Genomic DNA, 27,230 nt, shown 5'->3' on the forward strand with positions numbered 1-27,230 from the left:
GACAAAAGATATAAAAATAGACATGTGGGAGGCTGAACAATAAATCATTTACAGGCATACGCAGGGTAGGGTCATCAGGGTTTAAATATTCATTATGGGTGTCAAGTCGAAGCTTTTAGATCTTGAGGGATACAGTTTCGCTTCTCTCCTCATTTGATGTTTATGTTCACTGAATTATGCATCAAAACAAATGTTATAAATACACTTACTGTTTTTTGTTGTTGTTTTTCTTTGTTTCTATAAGGAGGAGTTCTTGTGTGGTACTAGCACTGCAAGAGTTCCAGGTTTAAATCCCGCTGGAGTCACCCAGTTGTAAAGTGCATAGACTCAGGGCACTGTGAGTCAGAGTGGGAAAAAACATGCACTGAACAGCATTTATATTCTTGCTGCGACAAGAAGTACAAAGAAGTGCAAGTCGACGTTTATGTCTAAGCCGGCACAATGCACAAACGATTGACTACATGACACCCAAACAGGACATCTGATATTTGATGGACAAAGAGTCCATTTTGGGGATAAAATGTGTGATCTGATAGCTACTCTTTGATTTAACTCTCAAGTATAAAGAGTCTATAAGCTGCTCTGAAACACTTCAACATGATTCAGAGATTACACTAGCTGTGGTGCAAGGTGTCACTAACCAATCCTGCACTATTGTTACAGTTTAAAGAATAAGTAAAAAACCCAAAACATTGAATTAGTGACATGAATAATGGAAACAATGTTTTCCAGCAACATGTTCATCGGTGAAAATGTTATATTGTTAACGGGGAAGGTTTTCTTATGATTACATCCTTTTGAAGCACTTGTGTGCTACAGTATGGCTAATGTAACACACAGGGGCTTAGACGCAATAAAATAAACATCTGTCCAATGCCATGCAAGCTCTCTTGAACAATAATGTCATAATTTAACATGTTCATCATATTTTGTCTGGGTGTTGGTGTAATTGATTGGTGGTAACTGTTTTTGTTGTATTTGAATACGTTATATTGTAAAACATACTTGATCCTTTTGTATCTTTTAAAGAGGCAAAAATGCACATTTCCTAACATTGCATTATACATTTTGTTTTTAATAACTGAATTACAAAACTGCATTATTTTGCACACATGTTTTTACGTGCCCCAACCCCACCTTTTGTTTGCTTTTCTATTAATTTGTCTCTTTGCTATTGTTCTTTTGACACATGTATCAAGCTCACTTTTTGGCACACGATCTGCTTGTTCAGCTTACTGTTGTATAAAATGAGGATTAGCAGCATTTGCACATGTTACAGTTGGTATGACTACAATTTCCAGCCCTCCCCCCTTCCACCTCTCTTTTTGTCTCTTCCTCCCTTCCTTCTTCTCTCCCCCTTCTTCCTCTTGACTCGTTCCGCTCATTGTCCTCTTGACTTGTTTCTCTCATTGTCTCACCTTCTATTACTTTCTCCCTCTCCACTCGCTGCTGGGTGTCCTGTTCCCTCTCTCTCTCTCTCTGGGAGTAGCAGACCTCCTGACGGCTTAGTATTGATCATCCCCTCTCCCTCTCTTGCTATCTCTCTCTCTCTCTTGCTCTCGCTCTTTCTGTCTTACGCACACGTGCACACACACATGCATTAGGGTGACAAGATAAAAGGGTTTGTATGCCCCCAAGGCGAAGCCAGCTAAACATGAGACCAGAGGCTCTCAGCCTCTAGTATATGTATCAAGAGCAGAAACATTTAACAAACCCAAGGCTGCAAACACACTCCTGTATCTCTGTTGGGAATGTCCAAAATTTACCATTACATTTATTTACAACAAGCTTAGTCTTATAGCCCCGTGTGAAATAACATGAATCTTATAGAATAGCCATGGTCAAAACATTTACAGCTGTTGCCTCAAAAAGCTGAAGGCAACCAGCACGCTCTAGTCTCTGAGAAGGAAAATTTCCGGATAATAACGCTATTTATAATCTTTGCCTTGAGGGAATACTTGACTCTAACTGGAAGAAGTTCCTTGTTTTTCTGTAAAAGACTGTTCAAGCAAAGCTGTCTTGTAGATTGTGTTTAGGGGCCAATCTGTAATACACATGTAAACAAACTGAAACACAGAACTAGGGGAGGTTAAGACTTGGGTGTCTATTTGATCAGCTGCCTTTATCCCCATTATATTCACTGGGAGTAGAGGTGTGAAGAGCTTAAGTTGCGAAATGACACTTCCCCCCACTTCCCCCATATCTGGATGTTATCTGAACTATCACAGCGTGGTGAGAAACATATTCAAACAGGGAAACGCAGTATCATCGATGTGAAGGACGAGCTCATGTGCGCCATCTACAGGCAAAGCTGCAGCAAATCGGACATTTGTGCCACCTAGAGGTAATGAATGCTACGGCTAGATTTTTTTTCTTTCCTTTTTTAAGGCTTCCACGTTTGCTTTACATATCAAACTTGATCGAGTTTCACCACTGGAGTATAATATCTGCTGAATACTTGGAACAGTATCGACTTCATACAACTCAGAGCGCCGTCATTATTTTTACTTCATTCCTATATAGATATGCCTTGGGGATTTTTTTTTTCTGTTTCCTTTTTTTTCTTTTATCTGTTCTGTGTTTGATTCTACATTGTAAAGCACAGCTAACATTGTTTTAGAGAGGGAGGCAGAGCATGAGCAAAAAAGAAAAGAAATAAAGAATATTAGTAATATACATAGACTAAATTCCTCCATGGTAAATATGTGAATTCGAAACCTTGTGCGTCTGATGCTATATGCCCGGGTGTTTGTCGTAACTAAACCAAAATGACTCCATCTCAATGTGATGTGCTGCTGATGTGCTGACATTTTGAGTTTCATTGCTTTTGCCCATGATTTTTGAGAAATTGAAGTTGAATTTCAAGAGCTTCTTCTTTCTGCCAACTGGAGACAATTAGCTAGTTTGCATTAACTAATTAAACACTAAATAGATCAAATAAAAATTGACACATATAATTGCCTCCTTAAATCAGTTCCTACTGAGTCAGTACCTTCTCTTTTTCCAGATGGCATGCTCACAATTTAGTGTTTAGAGTACTTTTGTTCAGAGCACCTTTCAGTAGAGTAACTGCATTTCAGATGGGAATACAACTCCTAACTGTGGCATTATAAGTGCCATGCTCCATCCGCTGTGCCCCCAAAGCTAACAAGAGGTTGTCAGGAATCGATACCTGGCATGAAAAACGATGTGACTTTCAGCTGCTGTGGCCACATCAATCACGCTATTACCATTAGCTCATCTCTCGACACTAACTTGGACTTGTCTCTCCTGCCCCTCCCGTCCTATCTCCACTCCTGTGTCACAGGTTTTTTTTTTTTTTTTTCCTCTCCTCCTCCACCCATCTCTCTCTCTCTCTCTCTCTCTCTCTCTGCCAGCTCAGCGGATGCCCCTTGTCACAGCTCTTATTTCAGCCTTCTGAAGTTTCCTAATTGATCGCAATTAGAGCCGCTACAGAGCAAAGGGGTGGGGGTGGAGGGGTGGGGGCAGACAAACGGAGATGGGGGAAGAAAGTGTGTATGCATGCATATATATGTGTGTGTGTGTGTGTGTGTGTGTGTGTGTGTGTGTGTGTATGACAGAGAAACAGAGAGAGAGAGAGAAAGAGAGAGAGAGTGAGATCAATGAGCCTTTTTTGAGAGTGGTTATATTAGCAACTGGACTATATTGACCACAGACTGCAGGGGTAATAACACAAGGGGAGAGATGGGGTAGTGACAGAGAGAGAGACCATGAGAGACACACAGAGAGATGGCACAGGAGGATGAAAAAAAACAAAACAGACCACTGACGGGAGAGAATTAAGTGAAACCGAATGAAAGATATTTAAATAGAGACTGGGAGGATGTGTCTACCTTTTATGATTCACCCTAATTATTTGGAAGGATAGAGCGTTAGAAATTTAACAAACATATTGAAGGGAAATATACAGTAATATCTGTCTAAGTAATAATATAAACTTTTTTTTTAACCTATACATGAATAGAAGGGTAAAAATGACAGCTTGTGATCAGTCGGTTACATTTGTTTAAAGAAATACTTCCAGTACTCTCCCGTATACTCCTGCCTAATGCACAGATTTTAAGCAATCAGAGAGTGCAAATAAGTGTATTTCACCAAATTTTAAACTTTTCCTTTAAAGCTTGTCTAATTCTATTCATAGGTCATTAACTAGTGGGTTCCATTGTCACCGACAAACAGCACTAAAGGTGGACATTTCAAAAGTCTTTAAGTCATGTCAGCATTAAAGTCATAACAAGCTACTTAAAAGAGCTGCCCCCACTAACAGCTAGTGATAGCCGGTGCGGTTGTATTGTGCGGGAACTAAACACCCGCGAGGAATCAGATCAGGATCAGAGGCAAAAAAAAACTTTGTCGGGACATCCCAAGTTGGCACGGAGTGAAGTGTGATTCTTGAGAGCGAGAGGGAAAAACTCAGAATAAGAGATACATTAACAAAGGTGGAAAGACTCGCAGAGAGAGAGAACAGATACAGGGATAAGGTGAGATAAAATCATGAGAGACAGACACTGATTTTTGTGAGAAATGTAGCACCCAAGAGTGAGAGACAGAGAGTGAAGGATTTGTAATAGAGAGATAGAGAGAGGCAGAATGACAAAGAGGAAGAATAACAATGGTGCCAAAGCCTCTTCCATCCTCCTTGCAAACGTCCCTGATCCCCTTTTTTCTCTCATTTAAATTCCTTGCCATTGTCATTGCAATCCAGGCCTAACCCCCCACCGCCTAGCAAATACACACACACACACACACACACACACAAACACAAACACACACACACACAAACACTCATGGACATTAGAGCGCACATGCATTGACCTCCAGCAGCAACCAGGGCCATCCCAGGGAGTTGGGCTCACACATCTTTGCTAATCCCCATCAATGGGCACACACATGCACACACTCACAGTGTTTGCTGGAAAGATAGGCTCAAGTTTCCCCAGACTGCATTTGTCAATGTGACCCTAGCCATGCTAACATGGGTGTGGAATAGCAAGCAGCTTGTCACCAAGCATCCAGTGTCTTGTCAGCAACACAAGGCTGGGCAGGCTAGTGCAGTGCTCACTCATGCCTTGTCAACATGTTTAATTCTATTACCTTGCCTTACCGTTCCCTGATCAACAGTGGTTAAGACTATAGTACATTTGTTTGTCAGGAATGGAATATCTTGCAAAGCAGACATACTGCCCTCAGTGGCGTTAGCCCGCAATGTTCTTCAGAGCTGTCTAACAGCAGCAACGGGACTAGAAAATAACATCTTGTCAGCATGGTCGAGGACACGGCTGGGTTCATACAGTTCTTTGGCTTATCACTCCCTTGTCAGCAATTCTGGGTCACAGAGATGGCAACTGGTGCTGATCTTAATATTGCCTTGTCAATGTGCACAGGATACATCTGGACTGTCAACAAAGCCTGGAATCATGCAAGAGAGTGAGAGAGAGAGAGAGAGGGTGAAATGATGCCTTGACTGCATGGTCAGGACAACACTGGTGTTGTATTATTCCTTGCCTTATCACTCCTGTATCAGCAATGCTAGGTCAGAGATGGTTGTCAGTGATACTGTTTGCCTTATCAGAGTCGTGACTATCATGATAAAAAAAACAAATGCCCATCTTGCTTGTGGAACATCACATGACACTTTCTTTCAAAATATGAGGCAGCGAAAGGCTTTGTCAGTAATCGATATTGAAAGTCAAGGTTACAAAGTGATTCATGGTTACAAAATAATATAAAGTGCTTAGACACAAACCACAAAAGGACAAGAACATGCACCTCGCTCAGTAAATAAATCAAAAACGAGCACAAGAACAAATCTGATCAAGTCAGATTAGCCAGATAAAAAGCCTCTGAGAAACTATTTTTTTCTTAGATTGACAGATAGCGAGGCAAAACTTTAATTTACTCAGAGCTGTATCTGCAGCTTGAACGTGCCATCTCAAATTCCTTTAATTAAAAAATAATAAGTTGAAGCTATCATTCTGAGATAAAAATCTAAGTAATTAATATATAATGTTCTGCTTACAAATACTTGCAGTATACTCCGTCGCCTCCTTTGCCTCTCATTTCCTCTCAAAAGTGGGTTGTGTTAAAAACAAAAAAAAAAAACAACTAAACGACATCTCTGTGTGTCCGCTGATAACTAATGAACTCTGTTAACAGCTGCTGTGGGCAAAACGAATGAATATTAGATATTCTAAAAAGGAACAAAAACACATCCTGAATTAGTGAACTTGGACGAGCTCGCGGCTAATTGTGAATCCATTAGGGCAGAACAGGCTGTTAGGTGACACACACACACACAAACACACTTGTCCAAAGTCAGAGAGAGAAACAGTGGAAGCTACAATGAGTGACGCAAACATCCACGCGAGAGGAAGAGCAACTGTCAAAAGTGTAAAAGTCAATTTGAAAGTCAATTTGCAACCGACTGCATTTGCCAAACAAACCTGGCGCTAGTACAGGGTACATTGTGGACGAATCAATGTCAATCTTATGTGTGTGTGTATATGTGTGTGTGTGTGTGTGTGCTGTGAGAGAGAGAGCGAGAGTGGGGGAGACTGACTGTGTGTATGTGTGTGCGTGTAAAGGTGATTCAGGAAAACAAGGCGACACTGGAGGATCAAAACACACTCTCACATTACTGACAACCCCAGACACACTCACAGGCTGGAGATGCAAGTGCTTGTACAAGTGCAGATGACACGGTGGAATAAATTGTGGAGTGGTCATGTCAGTTAGTTGCTCAGACTTCTACCGTCCAATAAGAGTAGGAAGGGTCGGTTTTGTTTTGTTTGTGTTGAAACCACTAAGCATTGTGGCTAAACTCAAAATCTATTCAGTTGAAAAATGAGCATGAATCATATTCTTTTATGCAGTTTTTTGACAGCTAGTTGTCTAACCCACCATCCTGCAGAGCCTCACGCAGAAACCAACTCTTTAAAGGTGTGTACTAAAACTACAGTTGCACTAGTCATTTTACCCAAACTCCACTGAAAGAGCTAATGCAATCAAGAGTATATGTAGTAATGAGTATACATCATCTACAATATTATCTCTGTAACAAAAGAAATCCAGTACATTTTTTTGCCATTGTACTATCAACATATCAATAAAATCTCAATATAACTTGACTGTGCAGTATAGTGCAATTCAAAATGAAGTGAATTAGTCAGATATTCATCTTTTCCTCATGATTTTTTTAATCAAAACAAGTGCAACACAATGCAGTTTCCTGTGTTTCAGGACATATCTGTGAGCCCATAAAGCATATTATTTATAGAGGTGTGGGAGTGTAGGAGAACTTGACATTTCATTTTTAAAAATGGTTATGACCTCCATTGTGTTGTTCACTAGACCCTCACCTATGATTTGAAAAAAAAAAAAAGATTAACTTTGCATGCCCTTGTCACTCACTGAATTAACTTAGAATAATAATACCACAACTGCAATTGTGACCTTTAAAGATTCAATTTATACATGTTTCAATGGCAACTCAGATGAAACGTCTACCTGATCCTCCCGATCCCTACCTGAGCTAGTAAATATATCTCACTTGCATTACATTCATCCGTTTGACAAGTAAACTTTATAAACTAAAAATATCTACAATATCAATGTATTGTAGATACAATAACAATGTTCAAGCTTATAGGGTGGTACTTTTACACAAGGAAACTATGCAAGAAAACTCCAAACTTAAAGGTCAACGTAAGTCACTTTACCTTTCTTGATGCCTTTAAAAATCAATACAACCCTCACATTTATTTTGCAGCACAGTTATATATGTCACCACCTCCATAACAGATGGGAATATAATGGTTTATGTATCATGACTGGAGTGATCTGACTTTAAAGTTAAGTAACTACAATCTTTAGAAAGGATTTATCTCCCATCCCATTAACTTTCTTACCTGTAACAGACAAGCAGACCTACTACTCTCCCGAGTCTCCGATTCATTTAGCGTGTCTTGTGTGTCTGAATCTCAGCACTTTGTTTATTGTTATCATGCAACATGACATATGCCTTGCTTCGAGCTAAATGTCCCAGTCGGGGGAATAAATTCTTGAACTTGAACTCAATTACAGTTACGGTGAAAACAGAATCACGGAGTAATTACATTGCGTTACACCTGGTTGTCAGCAGTAGCCTAAAACGCCTTCAGGCTTGTGTCCTCGGTTCAAATCCCTGGCTGCAAATGAGTAATGCTCTCCCCTCCCTCATCAACTATAGACGAGCTGCCCTTAAGCAAGGCCCTTAACCCCCAATTTATCTGCTGCAGCTGAGTGAGGAACTATTTGCATTTGCTAATTCTATATGCAAATATCATCTGTCATTCATGTATAAAAATAAATCTGTCAAAATAGGATGCGGACTTTTCTTTTTTAAATTTAAATGATTGGAATTTAACTTCAGCTCCAGCCTCCTGTGAGTGAATAAAAGTGTGTACACATACTATTAGTGTTCAAAGCATAGCGGCAGTTATGGACTTCCCTGTATGTAACCTTATATTCCTGAGCTGTCAGTATGAGTGCATGCTACTGGCCTGCATGGAATCTGGATATCTGTCTACGTGTGTGTCCACTCAGTCTGCGTATTTCCTGTGTGTGTGCGTGTGTGTGTGTGTGTGTGCATGTTTGTGTGACGGTGTGTAACGTCTGCATGCCCACATTTCTGAAGTTTCCGTATCTGACCGTCGACATGTGTGTGTTGCTGGCATTTCTGAACAGAGGAACTCTATCCGCCTTCATGGAGTCCTTTCAACGCCCGCCGCCGCCGCCACACACACACACATCACACATCCTACTGCTGACACACACATGTCACCACGGCAACCAGATACAGCCGAAGACATGCTACTGACAGAGAAGCAGAGGCCACCACGCTGGCAGGCCAAAGGTTCTCAACAGGGGGAGGGGGAGGTGGAGGTGGGGGGGGGGGGGGGGGGGGGGGGGTTTAGGACAGTTGCTGGGTTCGCTTGTTGAATCATAATATAAGAATTTTTCAACATGATTCCTGAAACCACACAAAACAACTGAAAGCGGTTTATGGGGAATCTTACAAATGATTCAAGAGGCCAAAGCTTCATGCTCATTTACAGTTTGCCTCGCTCTCACATATGCTAAAGAGGTTCACAATGTTTCAGTTCACACACGTGGCTCCCATCGTTGATTTGATCTCATACAGATATACAAATGTACAAGATGATGCAGATGCACTGCTCATATGGCTGAGCAGGAAAACAAACGAGAGCAACATTTGTCTATTTATTGGGAAAATGAAATGAGCTTCACGGACCCCTGGCTTGTAAAACTTACACAGCACAAACAACAAAAGCACCGAATAAAGTCTAAATTAAAATAGATGAAAAAAAAGAAAAGAAAAGTAGAACAACTGTTGAGCTGCGGTGTGTTTCAAGCAAAGCGTAAAGATATCTACAGTGTATTCACAGAAAATAACTAAACGTACCTTGGATGGGACGAAACGACAGCGTGATCCTCCTCTTCACCCTGCCGAGAACAACCCAGAGTTAGTCACCACGTTGACAGAAAATGCATGTGAAGGATATTAAAGTTTAGAATATAACAGTCTTATCTGGGAACTATTCAGCAAATAAGTCCAAAAAGTGACTTTAGGTTTGCCAAAGTGACTATTCCTATGCTTTTTAGCTGTCTGGCATATTTGTCACAAATCCTAAAGAAAGCTCCACTGTTGAAATTGAGGATAGTGTCTGTCATGTCATCCTCATCTTTTTGACGTAATGGAAAAATCATTCACCAAATCTTGCAGAAATTTGAATTTGAGTATCGGTGTTGTTGAAAGGGATAATATTCTGCTAGAAAATGAACTGTATCGAAAACTTTCATAGATTTGACGAGCCTCCTAGCAAGTCTTAAATTGGTTTGAAATATCACAGGATTTTCCTCCCTTTCCTACTTCTCCAGGCTCTCCTTCGATCAATACTCCTTGATGAAGATTTTCTTCCCCCCCCCCCGTTCCCTCTATCCTTGTTATTTTTATTCTTTAATGCTGATTATTTAATTGCGCAGTACGTTGAAGGTCAAAATCTAAATGTATGCACCTTATAGACATTCTAGTGAAGTATTTCCCGCTGTAATCAGTCCTTCCCTTCCTTCACTTGATACCTCTTTCCATCTGGTTTCCATTCTCTCCACCTGCCCATCAGTCTGCAGCCAGGGACAGGTGAGCCTATTACACGCTTCTCACACTGCCTGCTATGCACACTCACACGTACACACAAAAACCACACTAGCTCTACTTCACGGTAACTTAACGTGCCACGCACATCAGCCAAATCTGCTGTGCTGTAAAACGGCTGTTACCAGAGCCACGTCATGCTCTTGATGAAGTGGTCTAGTGTCGAATATAAAAAAAAGCATAAAAAAAAAGACTCCATTACTGGAGAATAGCTGAGAATTAAATAGAAAAAAGGTACAATAGAATAAAGTAGGATGAGCCCTGAAATTGGACTTTTGAGCTTGGAGAGCAAAGGATGAAATTTAATAGAAACTTGACATGCTGAGTGTAACTTAACACAAAAGTAGAATTCGATCTTAACAAGATAGCGTCTGATAGCGCTCTACACTGCATCACCTCCGAGTGACAGTAATATATCCGTGGGGGGTTTACAGGGTTGTTGATCAATAGCAGAGAGCCAACAGACACTGAGATTTCAGATGTGACTACGAGCACAGTCTTTCTTGTAACCCATCACACACAGGCATGTTAGCTGCAAAGGCAAAAGATTGGAGAGTTCACTACATACAATGATGGTAATTGATTTATTTTCAGATCTCTATATTTGGCTTGTTTAGCTTTTTTTTTGGTTATTGATCGATGTGATTTTAAATTGTTTGTGTTATTGTTGTTCATGTTGTGTAGACCCGAGGAAGACTAGCAATCACTTTGTGGAAGCTACTAGGGATCCGAATGAAGAATAAAGAATACAGTGGCTAGGAGTACAACATAGTTTCAGACTTAAGAGCTGACAAGATGATATTTTAATAGACTCAAACCTTTGTTTATATGTAAAACTTCACAGAATGATTCTGTCTTTAAAAAAAAAAGTGATTTGATGAACCCAAAATGGATCACTGGCCCTCTAAAGGTTTCAAACCGATGAGAAAACAAACATGTATCCTGGACTTACAAGTGATGATCAGTGCAACAGCAGACAACTCACCCCAACACATTAACTACAGCAAGAGCAATAAGGCCAAAAAGTGTATAAGTAGTTTTTCTTTATATAGATCACAGGAAAGTACATGTTATGCCCTTAATGTCCTGTTGAAATCACAGCAATCAATTGCTCAGTAAACCACTTTTGGCCAGGATTCACTTGTGTACTTTGCAATATGAAAAAAACAAAGCAAAAACATGAATTGCAGTTCAGCAGTACCATTTTGCCTTCTAGCCCCATTCTGTGGTCATTCAGTTGAAATAAAAAAATGTTTTCAGATGCCATGTCTCCTTACATTTTCTCCCACGGATGAATCTGACCTCAGTATTACAGCTAGAGGACGTTCTGCTTTTCTATTTTGTTGCTGTTTTTATGTTGAGTCAAGGCAGCCCACATCTCACAGTGTCTGAAATTAACTTTCTGACTCACCTGCCAAGGGGATTGGTATATGAAAAAAAAATCCACCAGCCAAGCATATTTTTTACCGGCCAAAATAATAAATTGCCTTTTTAACGGTAGCTAGCAGCAGATCGGCGGCAAGTGACAGTAAATAGTGCCACAAAACTAGAAGCACTCCAGACGGTCTGTGGCTGGCACTTGTTCACCTCAGACTGTCTCAAGCGCTCCTACAGTTTTGCAGCACTATTTAGACGCGCGTAAAAAAAAAAAAAAAAACATATGGTGCACGTGTCTATACTGTATAGGGACAAACATTTCCTCCGAGCCATCATAGCAGATATTTTATTACACGACTATTTTGGTACAAACATTTACCCGCCAGTGTGGCAGATAGCCTTCCGAGATTTACTCACCAAACGGAAAATCTACCCGCATTTGGCACATGGCGGGTGTTAATTTCGGACCCTGCCATCTCAGTTTCTCTAGAGGCATCAGTAGCTGAAAGGCTATTTATTTATTTTCAGAAACATATCTGCCTGCCTGCCTGCCTGCCTGCCTAGCTGGCTGAAGGAGTAAAAAAATAATAAAGCTGAAGGCGGGGGAGATTTGCTGATGCTGCCGAGCTGCAACATTGCAGAACGTGCTATCATGTGAAACATCACCTCTTAGACAAGTACACACTTTCTCTCCATCTCTCTCACTCTCCCTCTTCTTGGCTGTTCCTCTTCTATCTGCCTCTCTTCTTTTCTCAGTCTCCCTTCCTCATTTTGTCTCTTTGCCTTACACTGGATGCGCCTCCCCACACACACCGACGCTCGCATTTTTCTCTTGTTTTCTCCTTCTTCCAGACCTTGACACCAGCTGTACTTTTCCAATTAAGCAGTTCTTGAACTCTCCAGATGACAAGACAGGATTTCACACTAGCTAAGAGCACACAAATAACAACACTAAAAAAATAAATAAATAAGGAAAACAACAAAAAAAAACAAAAACAAAACCAAGTATATCAGCAAAAAACAAATCCCCCAGGCCACTGTGCAGCTCCACATAGGGAGCCTGACAGTATTAGCTGGCCACGCTAAAATTATTTATGTTGAGAGCGAAAGCATGATTATGCAAGAAAAGAAAGAATAGAGCAAAAGAGAATTGCTAAAACAGAACTAAATATACAGAAGCTACTACAGAGAGGGAGGGTTTTAAATAGACGAGATGTGAACGGAACAGAGAGAAAAGACTCTCAGAGATAATTACACACTCAGCATGCGCCTGTTCAACACCCCCATAACAGCAGATCATCCCAGTTCCATAGCCACAGATATCCAAACTCCATACTTATCATTACTTTTCAATAATATTCAATCATAGCACTGTATCAGTGCAGCATGAGTGGATTTTCACTCCCATTGGGAAGACAAATCCTGGCAAAGTTTTAAAATCATTGCTGTTCACCCTGATTCAGGGGATAAACATGCTACAGTTAAGAAGTGAGTAACATCAAAATATTGGGCTTACCGTCAAGATTACACATTCACTGCATGAGTCAGACATTCAAAATGTATTGTTTTGCTGATCTCCAATACGTTGATCTATGCTCATATCCCATTAGAAACCGAGGCTAGGAGAATCGTTCGTAATGTTGTCGAATGTGCCACGTTACGCCATGTTTGGCTCAAAGCCAGCATATCCAACTTTTTTAGTCTTGGATCAATTAATGCTAAACCAGACAACCTGGATGGCCTTTAATTTGCAATGCACTGGTCTTCAATCGACTTTGAAATATGGACATGTACTGAAACTAAATGCTAATTAGAGAAAAATGACTACATCCTACTGTTTTTGTTATCAGGCTTGTTCAGTAACAGTGACAGAAACATGACAGTTTGCCATGTCTACTGGCCGTACATAATGCACTGTCTTCAGCTGAACAGCTGTCTTCACTGTATTGTGTTTTTATTTCAGGGATAAAGGATTACAGCAAAATGGGGGATTCACAGCAGCCACCAGCCAAAAGCTTGGACTGAATTTATTCATTTGTTTCTGTTAGTCCAACAAGCTTCTAGGAATGAGGTCAAATTGTATTCCTCACTTCCCTGAAACATGACACATCATCTCTTATTAATTTATTCAACCCGGAGGACAAAACATGCTATAGCATTATCCTCATGTGACCTCATATACCTTGATTAGGGCCTGTTAAAAATGTTTCTAGTTCCATGCAGAAATCTACCTGAAAGATTATTTTTCTCTCAAACATTTTCACATTTACTTCTAGGATCTAGGGCAGTCAAAGGTGAGCAACCTTGCACAAACTAAAAATATAGACAGAAATTAAAAGGTTACTCTAGCAGTGTTACTACTATAAATCAATGAGCTAAAAGGAGTCCTAGGAGCCACTGAACTGCACACTGCACAAAATCCAATGTGAATCCAGCCAACAGTCCCCCAATTCTCCTCTTCTGCTCTGTTTCCCTGCATGTTCTGTTAAAGCCAGAGCTATTAATAGCAAGCAAGGGGATCAGGTTAAGAAGATGAAGGCTAAAAGAGCATAGAGAGACACAATTTAAGCCCACTGAAACAAGACTACGTCAAAACCTAGTATATGGCTGGACCGTGTATGAAACGCTGGAGGGCTTTTAATTTGTACGTTGCCTGGTTACCATCAGACATGGACGTTGTAGCATTTTTAAGATGTTTGTTTTAATGCAAGTTTACGTTTATTTATTTGTAAAGCACTTTTCATACAATAGTTGTAACTCAAGGTGCTGTGAGAAACACATTAAAAATACTTGAAATACATTGCACCAGATTTTGGGTGTAGACTATATGGTGCTGTTGTAAGAAGGGCTGAGTTAAGATTTAGTCTATTTTTTATATGTTTTATATATTATTTCACTTACCCACCACCCGAAAAATAGTTTTAATCCAGTAACTATCAAGTTAATCATTAATGCTGAGTGTAAATGACCCAAACACAGTGTGTTTCATGTGTGTAAAATTTACATTTGTTAATGTATTTGTTATATTGCTTTTATTTTATTACCATGAACACGGAAGTGCTTATTTGGAAGAGACACTAGATGCATGTAACATGCAGAAATTAACAGGAAGTTACACAAGTGACAGTGCACAGACCCTCTTCTCATACAGGTGTTTTTTGGATAAACTGACCACATATTGGGAATCTAAATCGTTACTTTCTTGCCTGAAAAAATATCAAAACTTAATAAAGTGACATATTAACAGTCCAACTGCGAAAATTACAACAGCTTAATCTCCACCATTACTGTCACTTGGTGTGAAATACATTCTGGGATACTTAGCTTCAGCAGCCTTCAGCCAACCAATGGTGTAACTTCATCAGTCAGTCAGTGACTCAGTGATGGACATATGTGGTCGTAGGGCTGGCCCTGCTGTTGCGGTCCAGATAAAAAGGTTGACCTGTCTGTGTATATTTGGGTTAATACACGTCTCAAGAACCAAAGATAATTAATTACGTTAATTTAATTACAGGCACCACAGCACAGCATGAACCTAATGGAAGTAAGAAAGTTTTGACTGTTCTTGTTATTGTTGTTGTTTTCAAAAAGTGGTCAGACAGCAGGGAGAAGACAAGATAGGAATGTAGCTAACATGACATATTTAAGTGTTAAAGTTTCAATCAATAACTGCTTTGTCCCAAGACAGTATGTTGTTAGTCCCACCATCACCCCATTTAGTGGATGATCTTGAGTAAAAAAAAGCAAAAAGCTGTCGATCACTATGTTTTGCACAGGTCCCACCTTGAACGCTGCTTTCCATGATTTAGTGTGGACAATTTAAAACAGAAAATCGATAACAAATGTGAAATAAAATAACAAAAAGCAAATGTGGCCCTGAAGAAAACACACATGGTTGATTGCGTAGTTAAGATGTCAGAGGTTAAGAGAGCAAACTGGAGGCAGAGAGTTCAGACTATAAGCCTCATAATCTGCTTCATAACTGTCATCTGACATCACTGCAGCAGATGCTTTATCTTGGATCCTGTTCTCTCTGCCTATTCTAATGTGATGGGTGGGGGTCTCTCTGCCATAGTGTAATGTAATGAAAACAGAGACAGAGCGAGAGGGAAACAGACAGAGATGGTTTAGTACAGCCATATCCCACTACATAAAAAAACAAGAGAGTGAGAAGGGTTCTCAGCTGTACACTGCCATGAACAGCAACAGATAAATGGGGAGAAAAATTTTTATGCAGCCAGCAAAGAAGCTCGTATAGCTTCTTAAAAGGGATACTATTTAGTTTTTCATGTAAAAGCACCATAAACATGAATATATAATGTGCTGATTTTATGTTTATGGCCACATGTGCTTTGCATACATTAAGGGGTTTCCTTTGCTTACAGTCTTAAAACCTGTGCCATGACTGACCTGACTATACGTAAGTTGTTGAAGGATATTTTCTTTTTATGATTGATGCTTTTGCTAAAACATAATTGCAACAAATAAAGTCCTTGATTTGCTTTTTAGCAAAGAGATTTTATAAGCTTATTTTTAATAGAGGTGTTTTAGATATTAGATTCATTTTTTATACTGTGTGAAAGAAAGCTTATTATACTGTTTTTGAACATTGTGGACTGTAAAGTGGAAAAGTACTGGACGTGAGAAACTTCACATGTCCCCAGAATTTAGTAATAGGTCATCTTAACTTCAACTTCCGCTTTCAGCTAACAAAACAGGAGGCGTGAGAGTGGGGTGCGCCCATTCAACTGTGAAAAACAATGCCACGTATAGCCTAAAGGTCTTAAGCTGTGCACTCTAAAAGACAGGTGATGTTGATCCATAGATTGCGCAAAGCAGTTTGTCTCTTGATGGTTGAAGTTTCAGATCACCTAGAGGCGTGGCCGAAGATATGGAGTCAGATACCACGGAAAGGAGAAGCAGGACGCCGTCAACCAATGAGAAGACGACAACACCCCGATTACACATTTCTTGATCAATGTATTATAAAATACTGAGTCAGGGAGAGATAGTGAGTCAGCCATTGTGAACTGACAGACACAAGATCTAACAAGATCTTGTCCTATCGCTTCATTAAAAGAACACGTAAGGACCAGAACAGACAGAATAGCATCAGTCCTCAACATTGTCAAACAAGATATGAGCTGGCAGTGAGGTGAAATGACAGAACTTTAAAGTAACATTTTGCAACACTTTCATGCATGTGCAATGTACCATGTACCTCAAGGGAAAGGACAGTAGTGGTAGTTACTGGCTAGATCATACATACCCTGAAAGCTTTGAGTGGTTGCATTTTAACTTGCATTTGACACATAGCATCAAAAAACACAGTCACTTTCAAAAATGCATAAAGAGAAAAACGTTTTGATTTGAAATTTGATCCCTTTATTTCAGTATGACATAATGTATGTTCCCCTCCACCCTTTTTTGTTTTTGCCAAGCAATTATAATTGTTTCCTCTTTTTGTCTCTGTATCATCTCAGTGTGCTCAGTGTTCATGCCTGTAGCTCAATTTCTGCCTTGTACCTCAGCAGATTTACAGATAAGTTCGAGTGGTTTAGTTTTTTTTATGTATTTTAAAGTTTGTGTAAATAAAAAGGGTGTGACTTTTCTCTGGATGCTTGTTCCCTCACATAAAGAGACAGACACAGTGACAGAACCAAGCGGCTGTAAAGATCCTGCCCAGAATGACCTTCGGTAAAGAAGTCAGCCAGGTGGGATCAACAATTGGTCAAGGCCTCTTCTAATCACCTGTCAGTCTCAAACATGATACAGTAGTCTTGTTTGAGATGGTGAGCTCCATGATAGAGCAAGATTTGAAAGCGCTGTGTTTCAGGGTGGAAAAATCTGATTTGAACTTCTTACAGGGCAAACATAATGAGAAAAAACCTTTAATTTCACACTAGCACAAAAAAACCTAAGGCTGTTACTTGTAATTTATTTATGATTCCCAAAATACACCCTTGTTCACAATTAAGTGACATTAAAACAAACAAATCTTGAGTTGAGACACTGTTTAAATTATAATACAAAGCAAAATTAGAAAATACTATGATAGGAAGAGGTGAACTTTTGATGTAAGCTGCTAAACACATAGTTTAATATCATCAGATTCTCACTAAGATTACTGTCTATATTCAAAAGTAAGCCAAAGATGTCACCGCTTGCTGGCTTTCATGAACCAGTATTTGCTCCCTACTAGGAATTCATAGCAGAAAATGACATTAAAATGTGTTCATAAAAAAAATCTTTCGGAGTAAAGCAAAACTTAAACCACCAAACTTCATCCCTGACTCTTAAAGAGTTCATTTAATGTCAGCCTTCGACAGATCAGAAATAGAATCAGGAAGCTATTCTTATGCTTAGAAAGTCAGGAGAAAAATGTGAATGTCAAGTGAGCTGCCGCTGCTTATTACTGGAATATATTCAAGGTATATTACAGTTCGCCCTGAAATGCTACATTTCTTATCAGAATCATGAACCGAATTGTGCATAAATCAGACCCTTAAACATGAGATATCCACCATTTAGAAAATACAACACCAGCTTGTTTTTCACAAAATTGAAATAAAGCTTATTATTCACCAGTAGTTGTAACTTTTCTTTCTCAAACTGTATGGCATAACTTTTGTTATTTTATGATTCACTGCTGCACAGTTTACAAGTGAATAAGACGTTTCAAAACTGTGTAATGACCCAACAAGGAAGATAATGATAAAACACAATATGGAAAGAGTGCTAGATGTAAAATATAGTACATAGAGTCACCTCAAAAACTCATAGGTGCCAGTTAAAAAGCACAGTATGGGGACCAACTGAGTGCAAGCAATCAATCAATATGTTTTAAACAATTCAATTTGTGGCGATGCAGTGTCTCAGGACTACACAGGACATATCAATCAAAATAAGAAGAAGACAAAGGAGGAGATAAAGGAAGTGGAGACACAGGAGAAGAACTGTCATGTGCATAATGTGTCAGACAACCACTTGCCAGGTGGTTCCTGTCAGTAGCTCATTATTAAATCCTTAACAATTCCTCATGAGGATGTAGCAAGCCAACAGCAACAGCTCAGCAAGCAACGTTCTACATTAGCTGCGTTTTTGTGACAACAGTGTAGTGAGACGAAAAGCTATTTTTGCCTGCAAACCGAGTGGTGAAAACTAGTTGCAAAATGTCAAAAGCGATAAAAAAACAGTTTCATCTTGAAAGCTAAGCGAGAAACAAACACAGAATAGCAAAGAGAGAAAAATAATGAACCCTAGAGCCAGTGAGAAGGACAAAGAGAGGAGAATGAACCCCCTGAGGGATGTTCAGGAGATACTCACTCCTCTCATCATTGCATCCATCCACCTCTGCTCTATGAGATGTAAATGTAGTCAAAGCAGGAGGGAGGGTGGAAGATTGAGAAAAGAAAAGAAGGAATAAAAAAAAAGGAAAAATGAGGCCGGGAAAAAAAAATAAATTGTGTTCTCTCTCCTCTGGTAGATTGATAACAACTGTTCAACTCGGTTTGTGATGGGAGTGCGAGGGCAGCGGGAGGAAAGGGAGGAGTAATATAAGGTAAAAATGAATTGGATATGTGAAAGAGGGAGGGCAGCTTGACAGATTGATAAAGATGGTCATATTTGGTGAGAGATGAAGATAGAGGATGAAGGGAGGTGTACTTGGAGGAGCTAATTATTGTTCCGTCTTTAATGTGGGAAATGGTGCAAGGTGGAAGAGTTGACAAAGGCTGTTTGGTTTGGAATGAAAGTCATTGGGAGGGATGGAGAAAGGGAGTTAAACTGCTTTGATTGCCAAGAAGTTACAAAGAGAGAAGGGTAAATGGCCAATTTTGAAAGAACCAAACATGACGAACCTGAGCTGAAAACTTTAAATTGAAAAACTATTTTATACTTGACTGGTCATTTGCAAAACAATGAAACTCAGTCTGCAAAATACCAATGTAAACTTAATAAAAATCATACTTTTGCAACATTCTTTGTGAAGGAAAAAGAATGAGGAGGGTAGTTTTGCAAAGCCAACCAAGGCGTGGCTTTGCACATTGTGGTCTGGCGAGGGTAAAAAGACCTTTTCTTGGGTCAGAAGTTATTAATGAGAATACACAAAATAAACATGAACCTGTTTTACACCTGACTCAAGGATAATGCACCACTGGCTGGGTAGTTTTGCTACTGTTTTCAAAATGGAAAACAGTAGTTCTAGAAACGTCCGACATCTCCAATATAAGTTGTAATAAAGGTCGGAAAAGGCTATATTGCATCATTAGTACTTGTTCTTAAAAGTTGACATTTGAAAGATGTGAATCAATACCCAACTAAATAAGGCACTGTTTGTTGCTGTTATCTAAGACGCTCCCCGCAATTCACAGTTTGGTTCAGTTTTCAGCTCATTTGATTGTCAGTGAATCATTTCCAGACTATTTCCTACCAAAAACTGAGCTCATATGATTCAAGATGGCCTTACAAGGCTAGAGGGAGAGGAATGACGGCTAGACAGCTTGACAGGTTAAAAATTGACACCCTCTCTAGGCAATAGAGGAGACGGGAATAGAAGAGATACAGAGATGGTGAGAAGGTGAGCAGAGGAAAAAAAAGGCAAATTGACTGACAGATTGATAAAAAGACTGTCATCTCTGTTGGGCTGTGAATAAATAACTGGATGAAGGTGTGGGGATTAGAAAGTGTATGGGAGGAAGTGAGAAAGACACTGAGGATGAGTGAGGTGGTCTGGCAACATAACAGGAAATTGTCACCTCTCTTGGACCATGTAGGACTGTGGGAGAGGTCAACGATAACAAGAAATAAAGATGAAAGAGTGAGAAAGGGAGAGGATATGAGAAAAAAAAGGAGTAAGATGCAGGCAAAGTGGGAATAAGAAGGATAGCAAACACTGTCAAAGTTGGCCAAAGATGGGAGAGATTGATGGCAGGGCCAAGTGGATGGCAACCAAGAAAGATCAAAAGGGTTAGAGGGAGGAAAAAAGGCAGGGATGAAGGGAGAAACAGAAGAGCAAAACTGGACTAAAATGGGCTTAAATGCCTATCAAAAGGAGGGAGGGAGCAAATCAAGGGATAGAGACAGAGGGGAGGGAGGGCAGAGACTGAAAGACAGCAAAATGGTGTGAAATTGACATGAAAATGAGGGGATGCTTGGGGAAAAGCTAGAGCGCTGTGACACCTGAGGTTTGTGAGGGTTTAGGGTAGGTTGGCTCAGCCCGATAAGATAACTGCCACCTTATCTGCGGCCGTCAGACTGCTCACACGCACACGTATACACAACCTGACATGTGAACAAACACACAGCTCGCACACACAGTTTCCTTTGGCCAGGGAAAAGCAGACATGGACAAAACACTATTGGAAGATTGGCAGACAGGTGTTTGAGGCTGTGATTGGAATTGAGTCAGATGTCTGTGTGTGGCTGTCTGTGGTTTTGTGCTTTTATGTGTGTATACTGTATATGTGATAGGGATGTTCACTTGTGCAGAGGAGGAGGAGAGGAACTGAAATGGAGCAGGGGTTGAAATTGTTTTTTAAAACTTTGGTTTATATATTATGATGGTTGAAACAAAACTTATGAACAAGATGTTCAGTGCCATCTATACTTCAAGGGAAATTCATACACAGTAAGAGCATTTTTTTGAATGAGTGGACAATGTGAACCCAACTAATATCTATTTTTCTCCAGTTTTATCAGATTATCTGATTTGTGGTCCACTCAGGAAGTCAATGGACTGTACTTGTTTACTGTATGTACGTCTCCGTATCTACATGTATGTATGTGTAAGATGTCGTGTAGATGAACACTGATCGAGGTGATGGTTTTGTCCGCTCCTTACTGCGAAGTCTTGGTCCAGGTTATAAATGTTGGTTGCACACTGTCTCTAATCACAGCTTGTATGTAATCGATGTTTCAGTGGTGGGCGGCTGGGAAGTAGGGGTGGGTAGAAGTATAGATTTTGTGCATTGTGGAATAAAATGGGCTGAGAGAAATTAGGAAATGTAAAGGTGAGAGGCATAAATGAGAAAAAGAGCGAGAATATATGAATCAAAGAATTGAGAAAAAAGCTAGTGACAGAAATTAAACATTTTGTATCATATGACAGTATTGAGGCATTATGTACTGTATGATGGACATAAGATACACTGGAAAAGGCAAACTACTCAAATCAAATGTCATTTTTATGTTGCAAAGCAAACATGTTGTCCTGTGCCAGCTTTATGATCAGCTGCTAGAAAAAATATGATGTTGATCATTTAATAGTTTGGATTTTCATATATTCATTTGCTTTGCATATTAGTTTTATCTTGCAATTGTCCTGAGGTAATGAAGTAATACTGACATGAGTGTCAATTGTAACATGTTTTTTATGTATTGTAAATAGATGTGAAGACATCTTGATGATCAGAAACATGGGAAACAACTGACCACACAAATAGACCCATATGAAATCCTAAATACCATTAGCATATACAGTAGGATTTTCTGCACCCACTGTCTCGACTCCACATCCCTTTATACAAACATACCCACAAATACATATTGTCCAAGGGGACAAACAAATACTGTACCCCCAGAGGGGATCAGCGCTGTTTAGATTCATATTATAAAACAAATCAACATCATGATCCACCATCATTACTTTGGCAGCAAGTCAGGGACAGAGATTGGATTTTTATACTCTGGTTGCTTTGACGTGAAGGCTGTGAGAGCCAGTCTAACGATTCAACGGTCATCTAAAGCCATAAATGTTAATTAACAGCCTTAGCTGCTGGACATTCATTTCCTGCTATAGCCTAAAGGGAGGGCTCATAAAAAATAGGGTGCATGCGGGTATGTCACATGTATGTGTGTCTGAGAATATAGCTGTGCATATGTCCTCATCTGTGTACGTGACAGTGCGCGTGTGTCTGTTCGTGTCTGTGCAGCATCATGTGTGACAATGTGTGAACGTCTGTGTGTTCCAAGGACATGTGGTGATGAAAACTGTCCCAAAGGCTCCTCTGTCCTTTTCTAATACAGCAATAAGCCGTCAGCACAAACCATAACTAGCTATCCACACTATGACAACATAATAAAGCTATACAGGGACAAAGTCAGGTAAAAGTCACACAATGACCACCTATTAGAGGTGTACACACACACACACACACACACACTTACTAAAGAAAGTTACACTGTGACATCTCAAAGAGCACTAGGCTACTTTAAGTAAAACTGTTACCCTGGCATCACATTACAGCTTTGTGTGGCTAATGTAAAGCATAGGTCACGCTATGACTTCATAATACAGCTGTACATGACCAACACCAGATAATTGTTACACTATGACATCTTAATACTGCCATACATGAGCCCAGCAAGCCGAGTCATTGTCTGATGTCACAGCACACTGTGAGACAACCGAAGTAAGATAAATGTGTCATAATGGCATCGTTAAATTGCTCTATACAGCCAATTTTTGGGAGAAGTCAATAAATGATGTCATAGGTAAATGGGAAATGGACTGCACCTGCCAACATTCACCCATTCATACACTGATGGCAGAGGCTGCCATCCAAGGTGCCGACCTGCTCATCAGGAGCAATGTAGCGCTTTAAAATGTTTCTAATGCTCACTCATCCATTCACACATACACTCACACACCGAATAGCTCCCAATGACGCGCAATTCAGGAGCAATGAGGGGTTCAGGAGCAATTTGGGGTTCAGTATCTTGCCCAAGGACACATGGGACTGGAGGAACTGGGGATTGAACCACCGACCCTCTGGTTAGTGGATGATGCGCTCTACCTCTGCTTTACAGACTGCTTGGTGGCCAAAGTAAAGTGGAGGAGTCACATGATGAAAGAAATTTGAGTCATTATACAATATTATAATGCAGCTGTGTTACAAGGAGAGCTCACCAAATGGTATCACAATGGAGCAGCAAATGTAAAAATGAAACTATAGCATTGTAATATATCAATAAATGAGTGCTGAAACAAATAGTTGATTACCTGAATGACAGAAGAAGAATCAATAATTATTTTTGATAATCAATTTGTAATTCAGGTCATTTATAAAGCAAAAGTACCAAATGTTTGCTGGTTTCATCTCAAATGTGAGGATTTACTGCTTAATATCCTTTTAAAATCAATACATTTCCATTTTTTCATTCTTTTGATCAGTTGGTCAAACAACCTTTTTTGAACAATTTGAAGTTGTCATCCTGAACTCTGGGAAATTTTGATGGGCGTTTTTCATTATTTTCTGACATTTTATAGACTGAACAAAAAATATATACATACAGTACCAGTCAAAAGTTTGGATAGACTCTCTCATTCAAGTGAATAGGAAGGTGCATCTAAACTTTTGACTGGTACCGTATATGTCAATAAACTTTTATACATTTATAGTTGCCCCACATCCAATGGTATTTCTGAATTTTGCTAGCTAGAGTATTTATGACACAGACGTGCTTTTTTCTACTTTAGCTAATGGAAGACTATGTAATGTGTGACGTTTATTTCTCATTAAGTGTATAGCTCTTATGGTTTCCATCTCAATCTCCATCAATTTCATTTAATAATACTCTATCTAATACCCTGTCTGTAATGAATATGGTTTAGTGATATTTCGGCCCATCAGGCTCAAAGCCAGAGTTTTTACTGCTTTAGAACTTGGCCAAAGGTGAGAGCATAATGGAAGAATTATCATTTTATAAGAAGCCAGAGCTGGCCACAACGATACCTTGATGTTTTAACACCAAAAAAAGCAATTTTTTAATTGTTCCGCGGCCAATATCATCAGCTGGTACTCTAATTTTTATTTTGCTGTTTTCACACTAGCTTGTTATTGTAAAATCCCTGTGTTGCTTGGTGAAGTTGGATAATTAATGGCGATGAAAGCCAAACAATGAACCCTACCACTGTCAACCCTTGCTTGTGGAAAACAGAGCGAATGGAGAGCAGCCATAACTCTCGCTTTCCATCTCACTGTCGACGCCACACATCCTCCTCTCTCGCTTCTCCATGTCCCATCTATCAATCCATTTATCCATTCTGCTGCATCCACCCGCTCTCCTCTCTCCTTCTCTTTCTCCTCTTATCTATCTAAATGTATTGTAGGACACCACCATTTCAGGCTGGTGTAGTATTCTGACCATGAAGATGTTTTACCCCCACCTCCTCTTCTTCAGCCCCCCTTCCCCAAACAGATAGGAGAAAAGCCCCCATGTCGGAGTCACGGTTCAGTGGTTTCTAATTATGTGTTCACTGTAGGAGCCTGGTCAGAATATTTCATATAGACCCATGAGGGAGATAAGAGAGGCAGGAGGGAATGAAGGAGGGAAAGACAGAGAGGCGAGAGAGAGATTCAAACAGAGACGGAGGAAGGAGGAAGAGAAGCAACACACTTCTTAAATAAATGCAGTTCATTTGTTGTTTGTATTGTCCAAGAACAACATAGCAGTAAGACGGAGCAACAGAAAGAAATGAACCTGGATGAAAGATGTTGAAGTACATATAAAATGAAGGTATGAAATTAAATGTGGTGTATTTTTTTACACTTATGTCTTACAAATATAAAATGAGATAAGATATTGTTTATGTTTTGTTATTCCTGTTTAACAGAAAACAAACAAACAAACAAAAACATAACATTTTTAACAGTTATGGTTAAGATTGTACCTGAGGTAACCAATACACTACCCTGAGGGGATGTATCACTAGCCCGTAAGCCATTAAAAACGAAAATCGAAAACAAATTTGCGGGCAAAATTTTTCCAAAGTTGAACTTGACACAATACATTTGTGCAGACTAATCGTGGCGATTCCATTAGAAGGAACTGATTTTATATGCTGGTGTGACCAGGACATAAAAATAAAAAAAAATCTTTGAAATTTTGACAATCTGTGACTAACTCTTATTTCTCTTTGACAACAGTATGGAGGAATCTTAACTGACATTCAAATGTATGCCCAAAATTTACCCACAAAGTTTGCATATAGTGCCCTACCCAAACCCTAACCCACAGCCTTCTTCATCACACAATGAAAAGTCAAAATGTCTCCAGACTTTGCCTTTTGGTAATTACACAATAATTAGGAGAACCTCTTGACCTTGCATGTACAGTTAAACGTGCCACACACATACACCCTTAGAAAGACTTACACACATACACACAGTGGCTCTTTTCAGGGCTCTTAAATGACTGGTGTCATTAATGTTGGTGTGCGGTTGCCAGCTGTAATATTTCCTGTGGTCATTAGACCATCTGGTGGCCTGACTCCTCTTAGCTTCAGATTCTCTCTCTTTGTGTCTCTCTCATACTGTGCCATATTGAACTGTATTTTGGGTTTTTTTTTATGACTTTGCCTTATTCTCATCCTCTTGTAGCCCCCGTTGCTTGTTGCACTTCATCCATCTCTCCATAATGGCAACCCATTAATGCATTTGTAATTTGTAATTTGAGAGATCCTCATTTATGGTGGGGTCAGCAACCCTTTAAATTAAAGCTCCATCATTGCTGTAAATACAGTGTTATTGCTGAATATAAGGGTTTCATACAAAAACACTCAGCATTTCAAAAAGGCTGCTAAGATGTGCTTGCATTCCTTTTTTCAGATCAATCTGTTTTTGTCAATTAGAATGGATGAAAAGATGTCTAAAAATAATTGCTTCGTTTTGTAAGCACACAGACGCATTTTCAGATGTTATAATGAATATGACAGCTTCCTTGTGTACATTTGACAGTTTGTTGAGTTTGCTCTTATTTGTTAGATTTAAATTTACTCTCCAATGCAATCACAAAAGAAATTACTGTCATGTACAATGTGGTTAGTGTATAAGGGAAATATTAATATAAGAACAGGGGAATAACAGTGCAGATTTGCATTCTGTTCATGTTCATGACAACTACGTGTTTCATATAGTGTCTTGTGAAGTGACTTCTGTTGCCTTCATTTGCCTTTGCTGAACAATGTTTAAGCTATGGCAAGACATCACAATAACATCATAACAAGCACATAACAATATCATCAATTTAATCATCCTTGGTAAATGCTGTAATGGGAGTAATGTTCTACTTAAAGAACAATTCTATGATGAACCAAGGTCTAAAGTCGCTCATGTGCAAACACCTATTTAGAATGCAGAATCAGCCAACTGTATCTGTGGTAGGTGAGTCCATGTACAGTGCATACCTACCTACACACACACACATAAACATTAATAAACATAAACTCTCGCAGAAATAGTTTAAAACATTGTGTGTCTCAATCCCTGATTCTCTCCTTCTCTGCTTGTTATATTTCTATCAACCAATAACCTTTCAATATGTGTCACTGTCATCCAGCTACACTCCAACAGTACAAGCAACAATACACAACACATGCAATGTAAATTTCAGAGAAAAGATGTGGACGCATCACTGGAAAGGTAACCAGAACATGCAGATTGAGTCGATTTAAAAAAAAAAAAAGTTTTAGATCAATATGATAATCAATACATAACAACACATTAAAGAATAAGATTTAATTTCCCTTGTATAATGAAAGAGAATTTGTTAGAGAAATGTTAAGAAAAAAGGATGAGAGTATTTTCTTTAAGGTGATATTCATTGTCTCTGTCATGTT

General features: G+C 39.4%; 1 protein-coding gene across 1 annotated transcript in view; it reads right to left on the reverse strand.

Annotated features, from left to right (window-relative positions):
- Positions 1-27,230, reverse strand: part of cntfr (ciliary neurotrophic factor receptor) — a 229,177-nt gene that overhangs the window by 181,154 nt on the left and 20,793 nt on the right. The window contains exon 2 of the mRNA XM_044334283.1: positions 9,485-9,525. The gene's annotated coding sequence lies outside the window, so the exon portion shown is untranslated. The remainder of the gene's footprint in view (positions 1-9,484; positions 9,526-27,230) is intronic.

Source organism: Thunnus albacares, chromosome 18, assembly GCF_914725855.1.
Source record: "Thunnus albacares chromosome 18, fThuAlb1.1, whole genome shotgun sequence".
Lineage (NCBI taxonomy): Eukaryota > Metazoa > Chordata > Actinopteri > Scombriformes > Scombridae > Thunnus > Thunnus albacares.